We start from the raw sequence: 25,538 nt of genomic DNA, 5'->3' as shown, positions 1-25,538 counted from the left end.
TACATAAAATGTCTGTAATTATACAGAAGGTGTTAATGCTTCTTTACAGTAGGTGCCGTTCCAAGAGCTTTGCAATAGGAGCAAATCTTAGGAGAAGAACAGAGATTTCTTTCTCTCCTTACATACAGTGAATTGTGCTCTAGACCAAATGTTTGAACACAACACTAAAGGACAACATGGAAGAGCACTGCTGTGCACTCTCAAACACCACATCTTAATGCATGAGGTTTTCTAGGAGGACAGTTTCATGACTTACACAAGGAAGCTATAAATAAATAAATAAATAAATAAATAAATAAATTCCAACAGCGTTCCCCCCATCTTTCACTCTCTGGGAATATTATGGTTAAAGAATGCTTTAATATCTATTCTTTGATTTATTTATGTTCTCCCATCCCTTGTAACTATCTTGTTATGATTTATTCTGGCTTCAGAACATCTCATCAGTCATATCAACTCACAGCACAGCTGTATTTCAAATATAATTTACATAGAGGGCACCAAATTTTGCAGTAGTAGGATGCGTCATACGACCTGAGGCTGCAAGGTCACTGGGTTCAGAGAGATTCCGTTGCATGAAGGGGAGAAGAAAGAATAAATAAAAGAAAAAGGAAAAAGGAAAAAAAAAAAAAAAGAAAGAAAAAAAAAAGAAAGAAAAAGAAAAAAAAGAAAAAAAGAAATGCACAGGCTGTCCTGGGACAAGGCCACTGTTTTCTCCACTGTGACAGAGTCTGACATTTATGAGATCTAAGTATAAACTATATGACATTATACTATGACACTGTACAACATTGCAAGAATTTATGTACTATTCTGACATAATCTATGTGCTCAGTTTTAAGCTAGGGAAAAATATACACTGATGATTCTTGTTAAAATAGGATGCCTCTAGAGAAGGTATTTTTATGCCATTTATTACTTGAATCAGTACATAATCATGACAGTTGCTATTCAAAGGGCAACTTATATTCAGAAAAAAAATCATTGCAGCAGTATCTCAGATGCCATGGCTTAGTAATTATGAATGAATGAATGCTGATTCTTCTGAAGAAATCATTATCCTAGTAGAACAATGGGGAAAACGAATGAATGAACAAACAAAAACTGAAAACAATACATTTGCCTTAAAAGATGTGTAGGTATACATGCCTCCAAGAGGAAGGTGTAAATTGATTTAAAAATTGATTAGAACAGAATGAAAAGTGGGTTAATCATGAGTTCATCTGTAAATTTCCTATGAGCATAATTATAGCCTTAATTTCTCTATATTGGATCCATAGGAAGCAATTCTTTCTTTTCTCATACCTGAAGACTCTTTGATTTCTTGAAAACTCAAGGAAGCAATCTCATACACTGTATAGGCACACCTAGCCTCATGCAGAGGCTCTAAAATAATCTGTGCAGTGCCGTCCATGAATGAGCAGAGGCTCAGGTTCACCACGCTGTGAGGCTCATGCAAGTCTTCTCTCTGGTGTCCACATTGCACACATTTGAGCTAGCTCCCTTCCTGGGTCTCATTTTCCCAGCTTAGCAGGTTGCAAAACCAAGTTTCTCAGCCTCACTGTAGCCTCAAGCAAAAGCGCACGTCAAAACTTCAACAGAGTAAGCAAATAAAGATTCCAAGAAGAGCATTTTATGTGATTTTCTTTTTAGATCTTCCTGTTGCAAAATGGAAACACAAACAAACAAACAAAAACAAACAAATAAAAAAATGTATTTAGGTCTGATATGAATTTTGCTTTAATAAATTTAGAATTTCTTTTTTCAATTTTGAAGTCTTAATAAAACTATATACTATAAAAATGGTAATCAAAGACCCGAGAAATGACATATTGATTACAGAAATACTGAAATCAAAGCCTTCAAGCTTACTCTTCTCATCCATTCTCCTGCAGAAAAGATTGATATACGTTAACTTGCCTACAAAATGTTTTGCTTTCCACAAGATTTCATTTTCTAGTAGGAGGCACTTCAAAGAAAAATTTCCAAGCCATGCTAATGACAATTTATAGGGTTTGATAAACAATATTTGTCTTGAAATTTAAGTTTCTGTGTCATCAAAAGCCACTGTGACACATACAAGCAATAAAATAAATGGAGTTACTTCAGAATTGATCCTGTTTTTATAAAGATTTATAGATTGTTAGTGATTTTTGAGGAAATCCATCTTTCACAGAGAAGTTTAAAACATTACAATTCCTATGTGGTGCCCACTGCTTTGAAAAATGCATTTTGTGATCCTGTAAATTTAACGGCTAAGATGGGTATGCTGGAAGTGGAAGAGCGGGCAGAGAGCCTCTGCTCTCTCATGCTGTGGGTTACTGCAAATGGAGACGTTGAGGAGGGTGACTCCAATGCAGGAGCTCACTGACCTCCACGCACAGCCAAGCCCTCCTGCTAGAGGGGCTTATGTGTACACATTCACAGAAATGGGAAAGAGGGAAAGACAGGGCAGCCAGGCTGCATATACTCTCATGAAGATCAGAAATTTATTTGAGGAGAGTGCTTACAGTCTGTAACTCATCAAGTCAAAGAAAAACAATTGATGGAACCTAGTGCAAGAAATTAAGATCAAAAACAGTAAGTTAAATTCTTTTCAGCAATGAAGACAAATAACCACTGGATCAAGTTGCCAACAGCTGTAAACAAGTTTGTTTGTTTGCTAGAAATTATAATATTTCAACTGATTTTTTTAAAAATGCATTCTAATTCAAATGGGGTTAAGTCATAATTATACTGTTATGTGAAATCTCCAAACAGAAATATATAATATCTCCTTCTCAGTTAGCTAAGTAGTGATTTTATTTTTCTGAAAATCAGAAAATCAAAGCTGAATTCAGGCCTTCCATGCTTGGAGAACCAAGCCCCTCACCTACGTTTGCCCCAAGAGTATATCGTATCAAAGAGATAAATTAATAATGTTGGAAAGAAGAGATGGATATTTATTTTGATTACACACACATCTATTTTTCTGGCTCCTGCTAATGTGTTCTCCATCATCTGGACTGGAAAGCAACAGAGTCAGTAGCAGAATGATGGGGTGATTCTTCGTGTCATCCTATGAGTGACAAGAATTTCTGTTATCCGGGCGGGACCTTCTGATCTGACTGTAGCTTCGTGTAAACCATAAGGCTTCCCTCATGCACTCAAAACGAGAAAAACAAAATAAACCTCAGATCCATCTCTGTTTTGTTTCCAGCGAACTCTATTTGTTTAAAGTACAGATGACTTTTTCCCAGAAAATAATAAATAGTCTGCTTGGAATTTATTTACTTTTAGGTCACATTGGCACAGAGATGATGCCCTTTAAAATGAAATTTACATCTAAAGCACTGCAGAATTTAGGGGTTCATTAGCTTAATGTTATGCCTACCTTGAAGTGAAGAAACTTATCTGCAAAGATACAGTCTTAATAAAAGGTAAACAATGTAACAGAAAGGCACCAAAATTTGCCGAATACCTTTTTGTTGATGTCTGTGCCTCTGACTCACCAAGCTGCTCCTTTCTGCATTCTGTGGCACACCAAGGCAGAAATTAAATTGCCTTTCTTCCATTTGAAAAATGAAATCTGTGAAGTTTCTATTTTAATGGAAACCTTGTCTTTATTCCCTGAACTTCAATGAGAAGCCCTTTGACACCTGATACACCAGCGTGTTAAACATAACAGGGCTGCCGACCACTGGATGGCCCAGTGTCAGGCCCTTAATATACCATTGCATCTCAAAGAGGAACATGATTCTCTTTGTCCATGGGTGCAACAGAGAGCTGATGTCATGAAATGGCTATGAGGAAGAATAATACCATCAGAACTGTTTATTTAATTAGTAACAAGGGTAAAATCCTCCTAATGCAGCTTGATCAAGGGTCAGTTTGAGGGGTCTTTATCAGACTATGGGTAGCCTTCAGTGGCTGAGGCTTAATAATAATCTCTAGACTTCAATTTCCTACTAATAAAGGGTAATATAATGTAGGGTAAGCCCTCTTATTTGTTCAGATCTTTTTAACCACTGAGGAGCTAATATGCAACAACTGAACAAACAGTGGCCACACAGGTTTCATTTTTAGAAGCACACATGACCTCTGATGAAAGAAATGATCAGTCAAGCTCCAAGGCAAGGATGGAGAGTTTGCTAGCAAATGCATATTTTTTCTTTGTGAACCAAAAGAAAAGCAAGCTACTACCATATGTGATATTAAATAACAGTGCCTGAAAACGACTGTGGAATTGTTATACTATAAAAATGTTATGGCTTTCAATGAATTTTCATTGGTAAAGTCTGATGATCCTTAAAAGCATGTTGTCCTAAATGGAGTCTGTAGAAAGCTCTAAGGTTATTAGCATTACTTATGTGACAGATTTTTTGAAGTCTGAATATTGTCTCTTTACCATTTTAATGGCAACTAAACTCACTTTGCTTTTTTCTTCCACACTCTTATATCCAAAATATCTGCCTAAATCTCTGTCTCCCGAAAGTAACCCCTGTCTATGCATAAGTGAAGCAGAAATACAAAATATTTTCATCACTATAGGAGAAAACAAGGTTGCCACTTTTTAATGCATATATATAATTAATATACATATAATATATATACATTTATACATGTATAAAATTTAGGAAAATCTGGATAATGCAGTAGCCTCCAGATGACTGGACCAATTTCAGCACTGATGCAAGACAGCAGAGACATACAACATGCCCAATTGCTGCAGGGTGAAATTCAATCTCTTTTATCCAGGATTTTCAAGACTGTTCAATTTTTATTTTTTCTTAAAACTGCTGGAGCTTTGGTTTTAGTATACCCACAGATCTTTGATTGTGGTTTGCAGTTCTTTGGTTACTCACCCTTTTTTGGATGCCATATGCCCCACCTCTTCTTATAATTTGCCATCTTCTAATTTGCCTGGACAGTTGCTCTGACAGCAGCTCCCTCAGGAACAGCCCTGACTTCACATGTCAGAATTTTAATCCACTGAGTCTTTTTCCCCAGGGTGGGTAATCAATGCAGAGAGTCAGATTTATGTCCTTCTCAATATATTAGTTACAAAATAAAACCCAGAGAGGGGGCCATGTTATCTTTTAACTTGTTATTAGGGAATAGACGTGATAAAAAACAATATTTTTATGTTTCACTTCTCAGACTAAAATAAATTTTAAGACAAAGCCAATAAAATTGAATATTGAAAATTCTTGCAAATATACTACGTACTGTAGTATTTTAACCTGCACCAGGCCTATGGTAACCTATGTACTGAAAGAATGAGAATTAAAGAATATAGTCTCCAGTAAATAGGAAATGTAAATCCTATCAATGCTTATAGGAGTTACACCTACACATTGAATAGACAGTATACTAGTCCTTTAAACTGATTACTTGACAAATGACTATAAAATGAGTGTAACTTTTTTCAAAAGCACTATGTGACTACTTCAAACTCTAGGGTTCATGGATTTTACAGTTACGGAAGAAGTTTTTAAAGCTTGTAAAATATATATATATACACAATATACAACAAGGGGACACAGAAAAAAAAAAAAAAGTATTTACCAAGATAATAATATAACTAAAGGCTATAGCTAGTTCAACACCAATAAAGTACGTGGCAATATGTACATAATTATCAGGCAGGGGCACTGTATAGGATAGAGAAGGAAGACCTAGGTAGTAATAGAGAAGGAAGTTCTAGGTAGTAAATCTGCTTACAAGGAGCTACTTAAAGGGCCAGTCCATCTCTGGAAAACCTGCACTGGACTGTTGTGAAAGGTTCAATATTGGCATAAACTACACTTAGATCCTTCTTTCTGTGCAAAGGGCAGAAAACTGCAGGGGGCAGAGCTATAAGAAGAGAAATAGTATTAGATTTCTTATGTAGCAGAAGTGATCTGCAGGAACCTTATTTTGCCCTCATACATCCTCTAATGGTTCAGAATTACCAAAAGTTTATTCTTGTTCCCATGTTCCAGCAATAAAGAAATATTGCTTAGAATATTGCTGGGAGCAAATGCCTTACCTATCCTCTCCAGAAATGTTTGTTGAATAATGATTCCAATTAATTTCAATGCAGTGAATATTCATATTATTTCAGATATGATTATTGACAAGGTGCTTGAGGGAACATACCCTCTTCAATCCTTTTGATATCCCAGAGTGTCACAACAATTTGCTTTCCGCTTGGTTCATGCCTCTCACAGAAGTTTTTGATATCAGCTTCATCCCTGCTCTCATCCCAACTGTCCTCTTTCACGTCTCCAGTTTCCCCATGCTGTGGATTTCAGTCCACTCTAACTCTGGTTTCCACAAAGGCACAAGCAGCTTTTTGTCCTCTCATCTTCAGACTGATATAATTATCAGGAAACTAACCTGCAGCTGGACTCCCACCCTCCAGTTCCTGCTGCTGACACAATTTCCACCTTTGAAAACAGACAGATCCTGCAGCCTTGATGGAATAAAATTCTATCACCTCCCATCCTTCCATAGCTCCTTAACTATATCAATGAAAAATGAAGAAAAAGAGGTGTGGCACAGACACTAACTAGCTGTGTTGGAAGAGGTTGCATTACAACTTAATAAGAATGAACTATCCAAAGTAATCAGCTAAGAACTGACTATTGTGTTCTATGTTCTCAAACACAATAATCAGACTTAAAAAACAAAACAAAACAAAACAAAACAAACAAACAAAAAATCATAATCCCACCATCACTACCATCATGGTCAAACAACTTCAAATCAATAGTAGTACCAGAAAGAAAAACAAAACAGAACAAAACCACTGGTCTTTCCGCGGTTTTGCTTTTTCCTTAATAAAATAAAACACAAATGCATTCCTTGACAAAAGGCAAATCATTTGATCAAATAAATTAGGTAGCTTGAGTATTTACTTGAAGCACAATAGAGGATATTTCTTATATGTAATGTATGTACATAAAAATGCATGTTAGTTTTGATTTGTGCAGGTCAAATTGATGGCCAGGTTAAAGGTCCTATGTAATTTGGACTGCAAATCTCTGCTTTTCAAATTGTTGACTTTCTGTGATGAAAAAGCAAATAAACATGAAGTCTTTATCCTGTATTGCTTGCACAATCAGATCATTAGATAATTAAAACAACAAAAGACACACAGAAGTATTGGCTATAGATGTAAATCAATTACTCTAAAAGCAATTACATTGGATCTAAATTAGCCAGGGGTTATATGGGAGATACATAATATTTAATTTGCTGTATGGCTCTGGCACAAATCCAGTCAACAGCAGCAGCAAAGTCACCGTTTCTTAGTGGTGGTAAAGAGCAACAAAACAATCACACTGTATTGGTGACCTCTGCTCTTAAAGCAAGGATGGAATTAGTACTGCAACAAAGTTATGGCATGGAAACAAAACTCAACTACTTTGAATGAAAAAGGACTTACCATAAGGCAGAATGAGGACTAGCTTGGAGAAACCATCTTCCCATTTCTTCTAGATTACACGTGAATTCTGTCAGCAGATATGTAAAGTGGATTAAACCTTCCCTGAAAAAATGTATGAAGCAGAAAAATACTTAAAATGAGCATATGCTGCAGCATGAAGTAGATTTAAAGGGATATGGTTACTCTGGAATAGTCAGGTCCTGGACCTTATTGCCACAGCCTACTCTAACAGCTCTTCCCATATTTTTTTTTTATTATTATTATTATTTTATTTTTTAAATTAGTCTTATAGCAGACATTAAGCTAAGACCAACCATCTTCCTCTTGAGATATTTTCAAAGGGATATGTGGAATATGCTTGTGCCAGCCTTGAAATTCTGCAGTTGCACTGACACTGCACAGCTGCACCTCTGGAGATGCTCACATACAAGCTGACCGGTTGGTTAGTCCCCAAGAGGTAGCCAACATTTGAGCCTGGATGGGGTCCTTCTGCTGAGGAACGGGTACTAAAAAGACCTACTCATGACATCTCAGTTATCCCATATATTTGTTCATGCAACTGTGCCCACAAACTGTGTTGCTCCCTTCAAAAGGGAAGAGGCAAATTATGTCTTTTCCTGAGGAGAAGCTGAGCACATCTGCATAGAAGAGTGCTGCCACAGTGGAGGGGATTGTGAGACCAAGGGACACTGCAAGGCTGCTGGGGGCCAGTAGCCACTGTTGAGAGGAGCCAAATCTCCTCAGTGAGGCAAGAAAAAAACCCTAGGAACCAGAGAGGGACTGCACTGAGTTTACCGTAACCGAATGGGCTGAAAATTGGCATCACGAACCCTCCCAGGAAGGAGGAAAGAAGTAAGGGAAGATTTGTTTAAAACATCTCCTCTTTTTGACTTCTTTCCTTTTCTGTTTTACCCAGTCACTTTGAATTGTACCTGTTATGAAAAGGCAGTTTTTTGTCTGATTGTTTGTTTGTTTTGTTTTTGAATTTAACCACCCTTTTGGAGGTTTGACTAAAGTGTGCTCTGGCATGGAGCTGGCTAAACAGCATCAGGGAAAATCTTTGCCCCCACCTTGAAAGACACTTGGCATGGGCAGAACTGCACAACAGGCAGGATCTCAGGCTCACTATGCTCTGCAAACAATCTTGTTTCTCAAAAACCCATCAGGGCAATCCCCTCAAACACAGCTGCAGCTCTAACAGCTTTGTTATTTGGTTGATGTAGGTTGCTTCTGCTTCAGGAAGAAGTCTCCATTTCAATGACCACTGAGAGCACAACCTTGAGATACAGACAACCTTCATCAGAGCAAGTAAAATACATGTACAGTAGTTGTACAACATCTAGAATCTTTCATGTATTCTAAAGCACTTCAGAGAGCTACGTCATACATTTAAGAGAAATTAATTTTTTTGTGTCAGGCCAGTGCAATTCTAAAGTCACAGTTAAGTCTTTTTTTGGAGAAAAGCCCAGTGACAAGTGAGATAAAAATTTCATGTTAATTTTCCCTTAGAGCAAGTGGGGAGGATGGGGATAAGGAGAAGAGTTGGGGTCGTTGGTGGCAGGGAGAAAAGGTAGTGTAATGCTGCAAAAGAAGAAGGGTAATAGTTATAGGCAATCAAAAAGAAAATTGCTCTAAGTACCATAAGTAGTTCTAAGAAAACCTCAAAGCCTACTTAAGAACTTAAAATAGGACAAAATTGGTGCTTGAAGAGGCACGCTGGACTTGTTCTGAATATCTTAGGTTGTTCTTCTAAATGAATTCTCTTTCATCATACATTTAATTTGCCCCTGTGTAAACAAACATTTGGCTGAATGAAATCCCAGGACAGGGTAGGGATTCAGGGAGGTTAGGTTCTGGGAGTAGGTCTCTCCAAACTAACCATTCCGAAAAAGACTTTGGAGAACTAACACCATTTGACATGCTAATAAAATAACCTATTAAAGCAGCGGGACAGGAGCTTTTGCTTTGCCCGTGCCTCAGCTCTTGCCAAAACCCCATCTACATGGCTGCTTGGTGAGGGAGGTGCAGCATAAAGCCCCATCCCTGATCCAGTGCAGCTACTGGAAAAATAAATTACCAAGCTCGGAACGCGAGAGAAAGAGCAATTAAAAAACTCCCCCTTTTTTTAATCAAGGACTGTTTTGCCTTGGGGGCTTGGAAAAGAAGGAAATCAGGCTTTTCAAGCTTTTGTGGAATAGGCTTTGGAAAATATCTGTAATAGACATCCCTGTCCTTTACAGACTGTGCTCTGCCCTGTATTTCTTTCCCTTATGGCGCACATGTAGGAAGATTTGTTAGACCTTAAACTTGTCACAAATGTAGTCGCTAACAATTTGCCCCCATGTTCAGATGCTCTTGCGATTGCTTTCTCCAGTAATTACTCAGTGGGTACGCCACAGCAAGCTCCATAAGTTACAGCTAATCACTCTTAAGTGCTGGAAGCAGGACTGTATTAGTGCAAAGAAACAGCAATCAAATATGGTAAGCAGATGGCTGTTTCTTGTCCTGTTACCACACTGAGCACAACAGATTAAACCATGATGGATTTATCAGCACTGATGGATACATTAACACCATATGCTTTTATAGAATAAATAGCTTTTGACATTTCATTATAACTTCTGATGCCCCACTTTAAAAAAATAATAAAAAAGCTGTTCCTCTTGAAAATTCAGATGTTTACAACAAAGCCGGCAAGTTTTCCTGTGTTCTCCTTAAACATTGTAGTTCAGCACTTTATGTTATGTTAGACATAATTGAAAACCCAGAAATATTTCCAGAACTCCATACCATTTCTTCAAACCATAAACTGCATATTCACTGCTCTAGAGGCTTTTTGACCGTCAGTTCTTCTAACTGATAAACGCCAGCATTTTAAAACCAATGAAAGTCTTAGCTCGTTTGCCATATGTCAATAATCATATATAAGATTATGTAAACAGCAGTAAACCAAATATAAGTAACCAAGAATGTTCTCTTTCTGATTTACAGGGTGATCTGTAGAGCAGGGGAACGCACTGAATGTTGGCTGATATTTTTCAATCCTAGCAGAAAGCATGTCTTCAGATTTTTTCATAACTCCTGATTTTGTGAGATGAGGAGGAAAAAAAAGCAAGCAATTTTCTAAGAGCAGGGGGTGTCAGCTGCCCAGTCCACTGTCAGTAAATGAGCAGTTGAAATGTACAATTCATGCACTGACACAGCAGATGCTTCAAGCCAGGCTCTGAACAGCTATTGCGCACAGTCATCATACAAAGGGTGATCAATAGGTATTCATTCCTAGTCCTGCCACCTCTAGAAAAGCAGAATGCTTGCTGCTAAATTGCAGTAACACAGTTAACAAAACCATGTACTTTCAGGGGAAAATAGGCATTTTTGGTGGTTCTATTCAGTACCCCACTGTAGTTCAAAACATGCTTAAAAGCCTATTCAGTGTCATCAATCAAAAACAGCTGCACGCGTGCATGTGTACTTGCTGTACCTTCTTCATTCCTCCCTCCATACACTTAAGTTCCTGTACAGGTCATCAGTTCAGCGTTTGTTAATTGCTCATCCAAAGTCTAGGTTTTAATCACCTGATCCATCAAAAGCCCTTCTTTCCCTGCCTATATTCATCTTGTCAGTTAGTGACATTTTTTGTAATGAAAGCAGTAGATCTATTGATAGCATCCCTCAACAGAGTGGAAGGCATCCTGCATTAGCTTTGTCTTCTAAACCAGCCTGTTCTATTACAATTGACCTTCTCCTCTTGATTACCACACAAATCATAGTCCTCTCCCCACTCCTCCCCCTCCTTCCCTCCCCCCCATCTATTAGAGTATTTCTTCTGTAGCCGTTCAATTGCCTGACTGCAGCTGGTAATTGGATTCATGTTTGGAGCACAGCTTTCTACGTACAAGCCTGGAATAATTCAAACAGGACCCTGGCCTAGGGCTGGGGCCATATGTTAAATTCAGATTTGTGTCTGTAAAATCTGGAGTACCCTGACAGGAGTATAATCCACTTAACGGCACGAAATCCTGTCCTATTTACAACCTGCACTTATTTTCTCCTCAGAAGTAAAATTCCATTTTGCTACTCTTTTAAGACGTTAAGGGCAAGGCAATTTCATTACGGTGACTTGGTGAAATGTAAAAATGATGTTACTTTGGCAACTGTCTTACCTCTCTCTAGGTTTCAGGAAACAATGCAAGCAGTTTTCAATTACGGTAATACAAAAATTAAACACCATGAAAAAAGAAAAAGCGGAGCTGGCAGCATGCTTAGTATATACCACACACCATTTACCATGCTGTCTCCAGAGCCCCAGACTTATCATTGGGACCAAGCTCAGATAAGCCGCTACACTGAAAAGCAAAAGAGCAGTTAGTGGTATCAGATCTCCTATGCCTCATGTAATGTTATTTCAGCATCAATTTATTCACCAAGAATTAAATAATACAGAGATAAAATACAGTCAGATTCATCATGCTCCAGCTCCTGAGGGTCTGTCATGTTTCTCTTTCTGTTTCTTGGGTCCAGGCACAACTAGCCCTAAATTTTGCACTGTTTAGGCCTGTCATACCTCTTTTTACCTGAGCTTCTTCCAGCCTAAGCCATTAAAATAATTCTAGTTTGTAACTGGCCTAACACTATAGCATATGCCAGCCTTAGATTAGACCATCTCCTAGTAACTGTAAGGATAGCCTGGTGATACTTTGCTGATACATCTAAAACTATACCATCTCTGAAAACAAATGCAGTCTTGGCACCCACCACATCCTCCAGTTCTGCTGAACCTTTCAGCGATGTCAGTACTTCTCAGCCCTGTTGCTACACCTATCCCCAGACCTCACTTAGCATTAGCCACAGTGCCTTTACAACCCAAATAAATAAATATAACACAAAAATCTTTTACTGATGCTGACTCTCAGCCTGGGGTCCTTTTCATCCAATCTCCCAGCACAAGCAATGAGATTGCAATAGGGCGCCCAAAATATTCCTTGGGTATCTTTCTGCATGACTCATTAAATTGTTCATGTAGGGCAAAAGCAAGAGGCTTTAGAGATCATGAGAAAAAAAAAAGCGAGGAAAGGAATGAAGATCCTTTCCTTGGAGTTAGTAGAAGTATCTCCAGAGCCTTCTGTTCACAGTCCCTCCTGCACCTCCTGTATAAATTCCTCTGCCAGTTTGGCAGCTGCAGGTATTCACATGTCACCTGGGATTTCTCTACAGCTTTGCACAAACAGTTCAAGGTTTCAGAAAACTTTATGGCTCAGGACTATTTCATTTGGAGACATCAGTCTCCTCCTGCTTGGACTGGTTTCTCTCACTGGTTGCACAACAGAGAGGATGAGTGATGCTTCCTTTCTTCTCCTTCTCCCTGTCAGTGGCCTACTCCCATGCCAGCTGCTTTACCTCTTGAAGTGGACATGAAAGATGCAAATCCTCCTGCATCTTTGTAGGGGCTCCCTTCCTCCATAGTCCCATGTGGCACTAGTCATTGTGTGTCATTTCCTGGCCTTTACCCTTCCTCCATACCTAAACACACAGGCTTTTCCCTCTGCTTCCATAGGTCCATGGGACTGTCTCCCTAAACAGATCACTCCTTCCCACTCCTTCACCTCCAGAATGCAACCTGAGTGCCCCAAGAAGAAATGAAAAATCAGGCTTGGGTGTTATTACACACACTTCATTTAAGCATTTTCTTCTGAAACTACTTCATTCCCTGAGCTGCTCAGTGTCTCCCAGCTTGAGCCCAAGCCTGTCAACAGGTGAAACAATCAACTCGAAGCAAATCATTTCTGAATGTCTTGCAGAATATCAGGAAAAAAAAAAAGATGCCATTTTAGGAAAATACTTCAAAGTTTTGACATCTGACTTAATGGTCACTTTGTACCAATACAGCAGCTTTTGCATTTCTGGTGATAAAGCCCCTGCCTGTGATGTAGGAGATCTGGGTTATTCTTCCAGCTGTGCCTGATTCAGAGCAAACCTGGAATACAAGGGCCTTCAACATACCTTGGAGATGTGTTCTCATTGCCCTGCCAAACAGTCAGCTTTACTGCTCCATTTTCTGTAAGCAACTCTTCCTCCCAGAGAGCTTCTGTATATAGTACAGTATATAATATGCACCCACTATGCAATTCCTAACGTAGGCTGCTAACTTATGTTCAAAGCAGGACCTTGAAACTGTTGTCCCATATGACAGATTTAACTCCCCCCTTCTTCTCATTTCACTGGATGTTCTGTTTAAGACCTAAATTTTCTTGCTGAAAATATCAACCAAAGTATCACATTCCAGCTCCTGAAACCACCTTGTCCCTCCCCCATGAATAGTCATAATCTCAACTTTCAGTATTCCCAGCACAAGGATCAGCTGTTGTCTCCTTCCATGGCGTCATATTTTCCAACAATGCAGCACTTAAGAATGCAAGAGCACCCAGAACTCTGCACACAGAAAGTAGTATGCCCCTCATCCCATTCATCTTTGAACTGTCAGCTTTCTGACACTTTTCTCCTTCTGTATCTTGAGAGAGTGCTCCAGGGCTTGCTAACTAAAATCTTGTCCCTAGGGTTTAAAAGCTGCTGGTCACCTGATATCCCCATCTCTACAAGCAGAATTCAGCAGTAAGCAGAATTTATCTTTTCACCTACATTTTTCCTACAGATAAAATGGGTTTTCTTCTGTACTACCTGATTGAAAGTCTACTGGAACCAATGGAATCTGTCTATTGCTGACACCACCCTTTTCTTCTCTCTCTCTCTTTTTTTTTTTTTTTTTTTTGATAGATCTCACATTTGCTCTCTTTCTTAAAATTGCAGCTCCTGAATGCTAGTGATGAAGTAAAAACCTCATCTTCTTCCTTCCCATTTTAGTTACCACTCACCTTTGGAATTCCTTCCATCTCACCTTCTAAGCTTGAAAATGCTACTGAAGTGAGATTTAAAAGCAGTAAAATGACAGAGAAACTTATTTTTCTTTCCTTCAGTCTACTATTTTATATCTTTAAACTCTTGGCTCTTGTAGAACTGAAATACCCTCCAAGTTCTGATTAGAGAGGCCATTTCTGGCCATGCAGTGATGGAGAGCCTCTTCACAGGTGCTGATCTACTTTTACCTCGCAGCAGGAGATGGGGAAGATCTGACAAGCTGAAAGGGACCGAAGAGCTACTTCAGATTGCAGGGTATGAGTCACCTCCTCACAAGTCTTCTCATTACAAGCCAACTCACTCAGACAGATATCACCATGAGGTTTGGGGCCAAGCGAGCTGAAAACTCTTTCAGTGAAAAGGAAAAAAATGTAATAAGAATGAATTCATTGCTGAATTATTTATCTCTTGGTCATGTAAACAATGCACCAAGCAGGTGCTCCATCTGTATTATTTTGTTTGTGAAATTTGTCTTAAAGTTACCTTATATTGTGTCTAATAATCCAGCTAGACCATAGTTCTGTCTGTGAGAAACAATAACTGTCAATAAAAGCTTTTAAAAAGTGACTTTCTGCATGTATCTCAGTCAAAATTTAATCTGTGAAATGCAATCAGGATGTTAGGTGTTTCTTTCTGGAAGGCTGGAGATGCCGTCTTTTGCCATCTGTTCTAATTATTTTTGAATAATTTGGCAGATCTTTCTTTTGTTGCTGAACTACAGAACCAGACTTCACAAAAAATAATAATAGAAAAAAAAATAAAATGTTAGTATTTAGTTCAAAACTACAGCAACATTAAACAGTCACACATCAGTAGCATGCAATCAGAGACCTGGAACAAAGAGGTAGATAAAGTAAAGGTAGGTCTTGACATTTTGTCCTCACTATGGGATAACATAAAAGAGGAAAAAATAGCTGATCCACGTCTGGCACTAGTTCTTGCACAGTATGTGCCTCCTTCACTGGTTAATTTTCCTTGACAAACTCTAAGGGAATTTGTCAAATTATTCAGCTTCTCATCACAGCATCTTAGACCCTCATCTAAGCCCTCAAAGTAAGAGAATCATTATTGCCCTTTCTTACCAGTGGAGAAAAGTAACAAACGAAGTCCTCAAGATCACACAGGATGTCTGAAAAACAGCTGAGGATGGCACACAGGACTCTGGCCCCAGACCCAAACTTCAGGAATTACCGTGGGATCTTTTTTGGAACTGTCACTACAACTGAAACAGCATTATTTCAGAGCAGGATCCACATATCCACTCTATTAAGTGGTTCATGGAGTCCAATGTAACGGGTTTCCTACCCGTTTGGTGACAAAGCTCTGCTATAGCATAAATACTAAATATATAATATTAAGTTTTTGGAGAAATATACAAAGAAGGATGGTCCAATATGAGTCAGTGTTGACTGGTGAACAACAGGTTGTCCAGTTATTAGTTATTTTAAAGGAAAATCAGTCACTTCAATCTATCTCAACCAAAGACACACTGACAAAGGGGATAGAGGTGGTAAGGAAGGAAAAAAAGGGGATGGGGAAATAAAGTTAATAACCATGTCTTGAGTTCTGACCCTGTTTCTGTCACATACTGGGTATATGACCTTCAGCAGGTCCTTTCTTGCACTGCCTCTTTTTCCCTTCTGTGAAGCAGGCCAGAAATTCCTCCTTATGCTTTCTGACAGTGATGCTGTGAGGGCTGATCGATATTTGCACAGGTTTCTTTGAGCATAACTAAAGCTAGAAAGAAACAAAACATCATCTGAGGATTGACAATACTAGGGTTTGTATTATGACGACTCCCAAGAGTAAAAAATGTTATGGAAAATAAACAGGAGAATGACAAACACTGTCTACAGTAATAGCACCAGTGAGGCTGTATTGTCAGCTCCTCTGTTACAGTTTACATAATATGTACATAAAAGTGCTTGATTCAATTTACTTGTTTGAATCAGAGACAGAAAGGAAGAGTGTAGAAGGTAGCTGTTTTTTTGCCCTCACAGTGTATCTATACACCAGGACTGGGCTGATGATTGAGATCAGTGTTTTCATCACGCAGAATTAGATAAAGTTAGGGTACAATGTTTTTCAGCTTAGATTTCTCTCTGCAGAAGGCACACAGTTTTCCATAATGCCTTTACAACCAGATTGCTCAGCAAGCACAATCCGTAGGGATGTTTTTTTATTTCAGCTGAAGAAATAATACACTGCATTATGCTCTGCAGACAGTGGAAAATATTAGAATGTTTCTATAATAGAAGTATTGCTATTTTTTACCCATGATCTGGAGGAATGTGGTTGTGTGTGACGTGGACATGACCTCTGAGACCCTACCCACCTGACTCTGCTATGGTACCATCAACCTGGCTTGATGCCAGGTTCCTTGTCATGAAGGATTTTCCCTCTGCCAGACCATCAGGTGATTTTCATGCTGTCAAATAAACCACTGAATGGATAAAGACTCCATAATCAATTTTGTTCCAATTTTCACAGCCAAACTGTGAAGTCAATGTTTTCCAAAATTACTCTTGTTTTGGTATATACAACTTAAGATTTGACAGAGCTCATTTTCAGAGTGAAAAAATGAAATATGAGAGTGGGATGTTATTTACAGATTCAGAGCACAATATATAGTGATGATATATCCCTTCCAATTCATTACCTGTTTTATAAAGCTTTGGCTGTAGTTTCCAAATTTCTAGCAAGGGAAACTGTAATGTGAAGTGACTACATCATGCAGAACTCCTATATTTGCAATTTAATTTGCAGAGTGCTTTGCAATTAATAGATACCCCCCCCACCCCCCCCCGAAGAATATTTTAGACGGTATTAAAACTCAATTATTCTAAGCATTTAGATAAAATTGCTTCCCAAAAATTGAAAAATAAAGTCAATTCATACAGTTCTTCAAAATATTTTTATGATGCAATTATTTACGAGAACCATAATCACCCTGTGGTGCACAAGACATGTTACTTTACTCTTACCCTTTGTGATAATAAGTAATACAATACTGATTTCTATACTTTGGTAACATATTACTGCACCATCAAAATACATATGAAACCAAGATTTAGCATATAAAAATATTTTTTCACATTTGTATGCCTTCTATGATATATTAAAAATGAATATAATTCCTATTTTTTTATATACCAAAGACTCAACAAAATATTAAAAAACGTCAATTTGCTTGTGGTCTTTAACAGAGAAAATGGGAACACTTCTATGATGTTCAGTGGAAGTATTTTCAAAAAAAGACTTGTTTTTTTGTGAAAGGTCTTTAATGAAAAAAATTGATTTTCCAACCAGCTGTAATGGTAATTGCAACGTTAAAGCAGAACTCATTCCAGACACAAAGAACATGCAGACATAAACAGCATATTTAGATTAGTTACTGGATGAAACTCACCCACAGTGTAAGCAAGAGCTTGTTAATTTTACTGAAAAAGGCATCAGAAGATAGCAGTGAAAAAAAGAGACAAGTAAATGAGAACACGGAAGGACATGGCAGATTGCCAATAGGAGATAGAGCGTAAATCCAAGTTTACATAAGGGTAAAAGAATAAAAGTGAAGATCAAACAGGAAAATTTCCCAAGCTGCCTTAAAGGCAGGGACATTAAAAGCATTTACTGTTTTAATTATAATAATAATAACAATAGTAATAGTAATAATAATAATAGTAGTAGCAGTAATAATAATTCTACACTAAAAAGTATAAAGATAGTTATTAAGAAGATCTTGGGGGAAAACGAAGGAAGATTTAATCTATTTCCTGGTTTAGAAAGTTAGTAAATAATAATAATAATAACAATAATAATAATAATAAAAGGATACTTTTGCTTTTCTTTTTCCACTTGTATATACAATGATTCAAAGACTTTGGGCCAAATTCATCTCTAGTATAAGGGGGCATAATCCTCATTACCTCCAGTTCAAATTACACTGACAAGTCATGAACTACTTTGATCCTGAAATTCCTGCCAGGCCCATGTACAAGCATCTCACATATACAATTAAATAAGAGCTATTAAAAAATTTAGAGAGAAAGTGTGCTCAAATTTGTGCACTTTAAAACACAGATTTTAAGGTTAACATTTTACTACAGGCCCTAATTGACACTACACATACATCATTCATTTTCTCTGAGTGGTATCACATTTCCTCAAACAATATAAATTCAGCTTTTTGCTTTTAGATTTTTCTTACCAGCAAACTCTGCATCCATTGCCTATGATCAGGTAACCAAGATGAATTATTTTTGGCTCACATTTCTCCAGCAGTGATATAAGGTCTTCAATACAAATTTAGTTGTGGTTTTCAGATGTTAAATTATCCATATCTGCAGCTGCACTGCATGTCTAATACTAAAAGAGTAGAAAGTTCTCAAAATTTTATCTCTGAAATAAGCACATATAAACAACTTAGTAATTTTAATATCACACTGAAACAAAATATTATCTTATGAAATACTCCTGGTCGATGATCAAAATGATAAAATAGTAATGGTAAATGATAGTATTTTGAAGTGTTTTTTGTAGCCATGTGTGTATAGCTACATCCAAACTCTTGGAGACTTGCAGAGTTATGAAAAAGATTATGGTGTCAGTCTACTGATATAAAAACAATTATTAGTAGGCTAATATTAAAGCACTGAATGAGTTAAATCAATTTAAGTAATTTCAATAAAAGCTCAAAGGAACATATGTGAGGAATTTAGAGTCTTCATCTACTTATCTATGCAAGAAAAACAAGAACTTGATGCCATCACATAAAATAAGAGCATCTGTATGCCAATGGAAAGGAGACAACCTGTTATGCTATCAGATGCCTAGCCTATCTTAATAAGTTTAATAGAAAATTGTTGCAAAAATTTAAGAAACGGCAGAAAGACAGTGAGACAAACCTCTCATTCAAATGCTTCTAGACTTTGGACTCATTTGAGCTTGATACCATTCACAAGATCTGTTAGTTCGGTAGAGATGTTGCAAGACAAGCAATAAGAGCAGTCTAGCAGCAGTACTCCTGAAGTTCAACAGAATGGGTTCTACAAGAGGAAATCTGACCTCAGTCTTGCATTAAGATACCTTGCATTAAGAAACCTTAGGCCAATACGGTCTACTTTGTCCACCAAGCTGGAATATATTGCATCAACTTAACCACTTATGTTTGACTTATTTCTATCTATACGGTCAGTGGAACTCATCTTTCTTATATCTGCAGAAATTAAGGTGTTTTCATAGTTGGTTCTTGGCACAGATGAGAAAGAAAACCAAGGTGATGGACACACAGCAGGTGTTTATCTGTCATCATTTCGTCAGCCCCAGAATGATAACATAGGAATGAAGACCACATATAACCTGTAAAACACGTTGGACAGTAACCAGTAAAACACTGTCTTCATGTAAAGAATTCAATGCCATTCATTATTTTCTTCACATTCACTATTCTAACTATAGCTATCCACATTTTTTCAACCCTGAACACTGAAGATGTCAAACACCTGAAATAGTTTTGTAATGACACTTATAAACTGAGGAATGCTATGCATGGAGCACCTTCTTTGCAAAATGTCATGATCCTGCAGGGCCCCATTGTCCGAGAAAACCTGAATAATATTAGTATTGCTTTCATGCAAAACACGTGCCTGAGGTCTACACTCATTTGGTATGGGATGCTGGTAAGGTGATGATAAGGAAGAAAAGGCTTCTTACATATTCATAAGGACCAAACAATTAGCAAGTCTCCAATTCAGACTCAGAAAGAAAAGGTGTGTGTGTTGGGGGTGGGGGGTGGAAGTGTCACATAATCATATATAAGACAATAATCTCGTGAGAGAAAATTACTAAGATTACAAGAAGAATCAATGTACCTCTAATTAACAAAATGGCAGCTGTAATAAATGTTCACCCCTCTAAGACCACTACAAAAGACAAGAAGGGATCAGTCTGGTCTCCCATAAAGACAGGCATTTACACAGCAGAATTTTAGTCCAGAAAGGCTGGCAGAGTGTCCTGTCTCAGTTTAAGGACTCCAGCACTAGCTAAAAGAAAGAGAAACATGAAAGGTGAAGGGTTTCACGGGCATCCTAGTCACTTTAAACAGTAAGGGTACAAGTTAGTTGGTAAAAATCTGAGGGTCACCCCTCGAAGTAGTGTGCGCCCTGGAGCTGATCTCTTACAGCTGATCTCTGTAGAAATCAGAGCTTCATGAATTACAACTCCAGCGGATCTCATACATACTACTTCATTTGTTGTTGTTTAACTGTCAGCTTGAAATACCTTTAAATTCTGTTTGTATAAATAGTTAAGCATTCCCATTTATTTCTGGGAACTACAAATAAAAATTAAGCTTCATTATAGACACTTGCAATAAATGTACAAAAACTGGTGTATATATAATGAATTTTCAGTTGTTTGGAAAGGCAATGGCAATCTGAAAAAAGTGCTCATTCATTCACCAGACTTAATCTCCATATGGCAAGTTACAACAGTAGAGATTGTCTGAAATTCATGGTAAACTGTAAGTGGAGGAGAAGACAAAAAAAAAAAAATCAACACACTTTACTATCCACACGCTTGTTTGAAGGCTCCAGGTTTCTGTGTTTTGTAGACAAACCACAGCAAGACAAAGACAATCACCACTCAGTGTCATAAGCACTTCACAGTTGGAAAAGAAGAGGAAGCAGAGTAAGATTATTTCTTCTGATGGCTGTTTTGATTTAATATGTGGCTGAACTACAGCATCAAGTACTAGTAATCCGAGGTGTTTCACACTTACAGCTCAAAATAAATTTTAGAAAGACATGAACAAATGATGGTGAAATGTTTTCATCAAATTCTTACATGAGTTCTACAGTGTGAATAGTAAATACAGGGATGTATACTAAAAATATGAAATATATAATTCAAAATTACTACAAAATTCAACATAATGTGTTTTCTGAAAGAAAGAAAAAAATGAGTGAGAAGCCTGGGTGTAAAGGTTTACCTCTATGTTGAACTATACATATTTTCAAGAAAATTCTGGAATCAAGAACTTTAGATGGCTGTCAAAGGGGAAATAATAAATTAGTCAGGATAAGTGCCAGCATTTGCTAACATACACATACAAATCTGTCAGTTGTCTCAACTTCTTTGTGTTTTTGTTGTTTTTGTTGTTTTTTAAATAAATTATCTGTTAAATATAATTTGCAAACATCTCTGACAAGTCATATAGAAGCTCTTTTCTCTAGTTTATTGCACACATAATTCACAGTTCAGGTGCATTTCTCCATCAGGCAGAAACTACAAAGACAGAATCACATCTTGTTAGTAAGTTCAGAATTCAATTATATTACCCTAAATGTTTCTGTAAATGCCTAGGCTTTTAACTATGCAACTAAAATATATAAGCAAATTTATAGCAGAAACACAAAAATGAGACAGTACCTCAGGAGATGTCTGTCTGACAGAAGCTGGGAAATCCAGGTCCTTCCCCAGGGCTCACAGATTTCCCCGGGTCTGCAGGATTTCTGACTAACCAGGCAGCTGAGAGCCCAGGATTTAGCCTTCAGTTTGCAAATGACGTTTCATTCTTCCTTAATCTATTTTGTATTAAAGCGTCCTCTCCCTCACACCAAACAACCATGTAACATATACTGGTCTTTCGATTTGCATTTGATATGTTGAAAAAAGGTGAACATTTCTGGGAAGCATGGCAATTCCCATTCCCACAAAATACAAGTGGAGCTTAGATCCCATCACCACTTGCCATTCAAATCTTGGAAAGAGAAGGCGTTTTGTTTTGAATTCAACTGATACAGCTTCAAATTGCTTGAAAAGAGGTTAGCAGTAAGATTGTCCTTTCTAGGTCAGAAGGCTGTGCCTAATGGTTCTGGATACTTCAGAGCAGTCAAGACAACTTTAAACACAAAGATGAGCAGTCTCTGAAATCACTGATTAACATCTAATTAAGCAGTGTTTAGATACCACTAAGGATTGATATGTTTAGCATCTTGAAGGCCAAGAAGGTATTCTTATACCTTAAGGAAAGGTATTCTTATCTAGTCTTTTTTCATAATTCATATGGGGCAGGTTCTTCGTAGCCCTCCTTTGGGCACTCTAATAGCTTTATGTCCTGCTTATACTGTGGTGCCCCAAACTGCACATAGTGTTTGAGGTGAGGCCGCACCAGTTCAGAGCAAAGCAAGACAATCCCTTCCCTCAACCAGCTAGCAATGTCTTGCCTGATACACCCCAGGGTAGGGCTGGCCCTCCTGGCTGCCAGGGCACACTGCTGGCTCATATTTGACTTGCTGCTGACCGGAACCTCCAGATCCCTTTTTGTGCAGCTAGTCTCCTGCCTCTCATCCCCCAGTCTGTACATATAGCCAGGGTTGCCCCATCCCAGGTGCAAAATCCAATACTCGCTCTTGTTCAACTTCATATAATTGGTGATTACCCGGCCCTATAATCTGCCAAGATCTCTCTGTAAAGCCTCGCCTCCCTCATGAGTTTGAAGGAAAAATAACACAAGGAGAACAGTACAATGTAATATGTATACAAATCATGATATTTTAAATAAAAAAATTAAATATACCTACCAAAAAAAAAGTGAGAGAAAAAATTATAGATTTGATTTTAGAATAAACTCCACGTAGGTTAATATACATCTTTCAAATCTGAAGAACTATTTTGCAGGAAAATTATATTTAATAAAATGTATAACCCAAACTAATTAATATCATTACTCAAATTCTCACAGAACTCAGCAATCAAAGTAAGTGCTGTAAGTGTAGGTGAATAGTCTTTCTATAATTCACATGTGACAATGAGGCTTAAAATACCTTAAGTGAAGATTTTAACTAAGGGTTTATTGTACAGATTATATTCAAATGTGTAAATATATATCTATAGGTATTCCCAAAATACTACTCTAATATTAAGACTGTAAAGTTCTATGTTATGCTTGTCCATAGGAGACAAACATAAAATAAAAAACACAGACAGAACCCTCCCCCCCCCAAAAAAAAAAAATGCATATGTAAAAAAGCAATATTAAATCTCAAAATGACAACTGAATCTGGTATCATCCTACATTTTTAAATAAGCTGCTATATTTCTTAGAGAGACATATGCAAAATTCACAAATATAGAATTGATAGACTTGGCACCACTCAGATCTTTATAGTAGTGAAGAACGTCAAGCATTTGCTGTTGTGAAACCCTGTTTGAAATGAAGCCTGAGGAAGATGTCTTTGTACAATCCACACTAAAGAAATATCCATATCAGAGACAAAATTGTAATTGAACTCCTTTCTAGCAATCTATACAAAGAGGCAGCGGTCTAAGGGAAAACATAGATCAAATGACTTAGAAGTGGAAAATAATTACAGGAAAAAAAAAATCAAAAGAGACTACAAAGTTACGTGAACACTAAAAGTAATAAAACTCTGCCTGGAATATATGCTTTACAGATAAAATAATTACCTATAGTTCCCAATAGTAATGCTTGAAAACTTAAATTTATTTATTTATTTTTAATATAATTAAGATCACACAAAGTTTTCCTAGGTCTTCCTTACTCCCACATTCAGGACATTGCATGGTTTATAATACTAACTGCTACATACAGCAAAAATATCCTTGAGTTTTCTTTGTTCTGAAGTACAGCACAAGAAGGTGGATTCTTATCCAACCATATTTGTAGCCACAGTATCTTAAATTTTCTACAGAAAGAATTTTCTGCGGGTCACTCACTTCCCCTTCTACAAAAATGTAGATTTTAACATGAACACATTACTATAAGAAAAAAATATTCTATTCCAATTTTGATTCAGGAAATGGACTATCTTTTGCCACCAGGTCCCTACCTTAAACCTAACCACTCAAACCTCTTCACTCTTTGACTAGAGTCCACAGCCCAACCTGTCAACTGAGTCTCAGCCTTTCAACTGAACTAGGCATAAATGACTATATAGGGGCACCTGCTGGTGAACACCGAACTACCCCGCACCCCCTCTTCTCAACCAAACATGCTCAGGACCTAGGTTGGCTTACCGTGAACATCTAGTTTTGAGATAGGTATGTGATGTTGGGTCAGGGTCTACCCATACATTCAGGTCAGCTGGTGATACAGAACAAGCAAAGCAAGGGAGAATGGTGGTAAACTTCACTCCCACCCTGTCAAATAGAGCCCCCAGTTCACGTAAGCGAGTCTCATTTTAGGCTTAGATCTCCAAAAGGTTTTTCAGACTTCTTAAGACCCCAAATGGCTGTCCAACAATGAATGATAGATGGGACTTTCCCAGATGAGTTTGAGCACCTCTGGGTCAGAATTCTGCTCTCCAGAGAGCCAGCTTGCTGCAGCTGGTGTGAGCTCTGGGGCCCACAGACAGCTATTACTCCCACTAATGACATTTTTAGAGGGTGAAGACCTCATTGAATCCATTGACGTTGACCCATGGGGCTACATTTTCTCTGTGCTGCTCAGTGAATTAGGTATGCAACTGCTGCTATTAATGAAAACAGGAGATCTGTACATCCAGTTCCTGGCTCACAGGGCTGTTAACGTACCCCATAATTTGAGAGAATTATGTCTTAAGGGCTATGCTGTGGTAGAGAAATCACTCATGATGAAACAATGTTTAAGTGGTGGAAAAATTTGGGTTCTAATATTAAATGAATTTCTCCAACAGAGACTTTCAAGCAAGTATTACAGGATGAAAATTTCACACTTCAGAATACCTAATTTAAAATAACAGCTTATATCTTAGGTACGCTGGCTTAATGAAATGATCAGGCCCATTTCTGTGAAGCGCCTGTCCCAATTCATTTTGTCTCGAATGTGCTGCCCTGCTTAATCGAAACAAAACCCAAGACATCTACATTTACTTTTTCTTTTTCTTTTCTTTTTTTTTTAAGTGAATATAGTGATTATGAGTGCAATTTTTATGTTGCTTTTTGCAAGAGGTAGGTACTCATAAAAATATGTGACCTACCACCAATGCCATTATTTTAATTGACATCTGTAAGCGTATTTTCTGAGGTTGCATCAAGACAAACGAGGGCCCTTTGTGCCCTTCTGACAGTGATGGCAATCATTAAAAATTTACCAGGGTCATTAAAGTGAGAAATAGCAGTAATGCAGAGCTGAATATCACCATCCCATGTGGATTCAACTGAAGTGCAAAGAAAGCCAGCACAGAACTAGCTGAGATCTTGCACTGCCACCTTA

At 37.7% G+C, this 25,538-nt stretch overlaps 1 long non-coding RNA gene across 1 annotated transcript; it reads right to left on the bottom strand.

Moving 5' to 3' along the window:
- Positions 1-1,194: 1,194 nt before the first annotated feature.
- LOC118160207 lies at positions 1,195-5,649 on the bottom strand. The gene is made up of 3 exons (XR_004747356.1): positions 3,461-5,649; positions 2,962-3,058; positions 1,195-1,659 (listed from the first exon to the last, which is right to left on the bottom strand). It is a non-coding gene; the product is annotated as an uncharacterized LOC118160207 (long non-coding RNA).
- Positions 5,650-25,538: the final 19,889 nt, after the last annotated feature.

The sequence above is a fragment of the Oxyura jamaicensis genome, chromosome 1 (genome assembly GCF_011077185.1).
Source record: "Oxyura jamaicensis isolate SHBP4307 breed ruddy duck chromosome 1, BPBGC_Ojam_1.0, whole genome shotgun sequence".
NCBI classification, from domain to species: domain Eukaryota; kingdom Metazoa; phylum Chordata; class Aves; order Anseriformes; family Anatidae; genus Oxyura; species Oxyura jamaicensis.
Note: the sequence above shows the minus strand (reverse complement) of the source record. Positions and strands in the feature narration are given on the sequence as shown.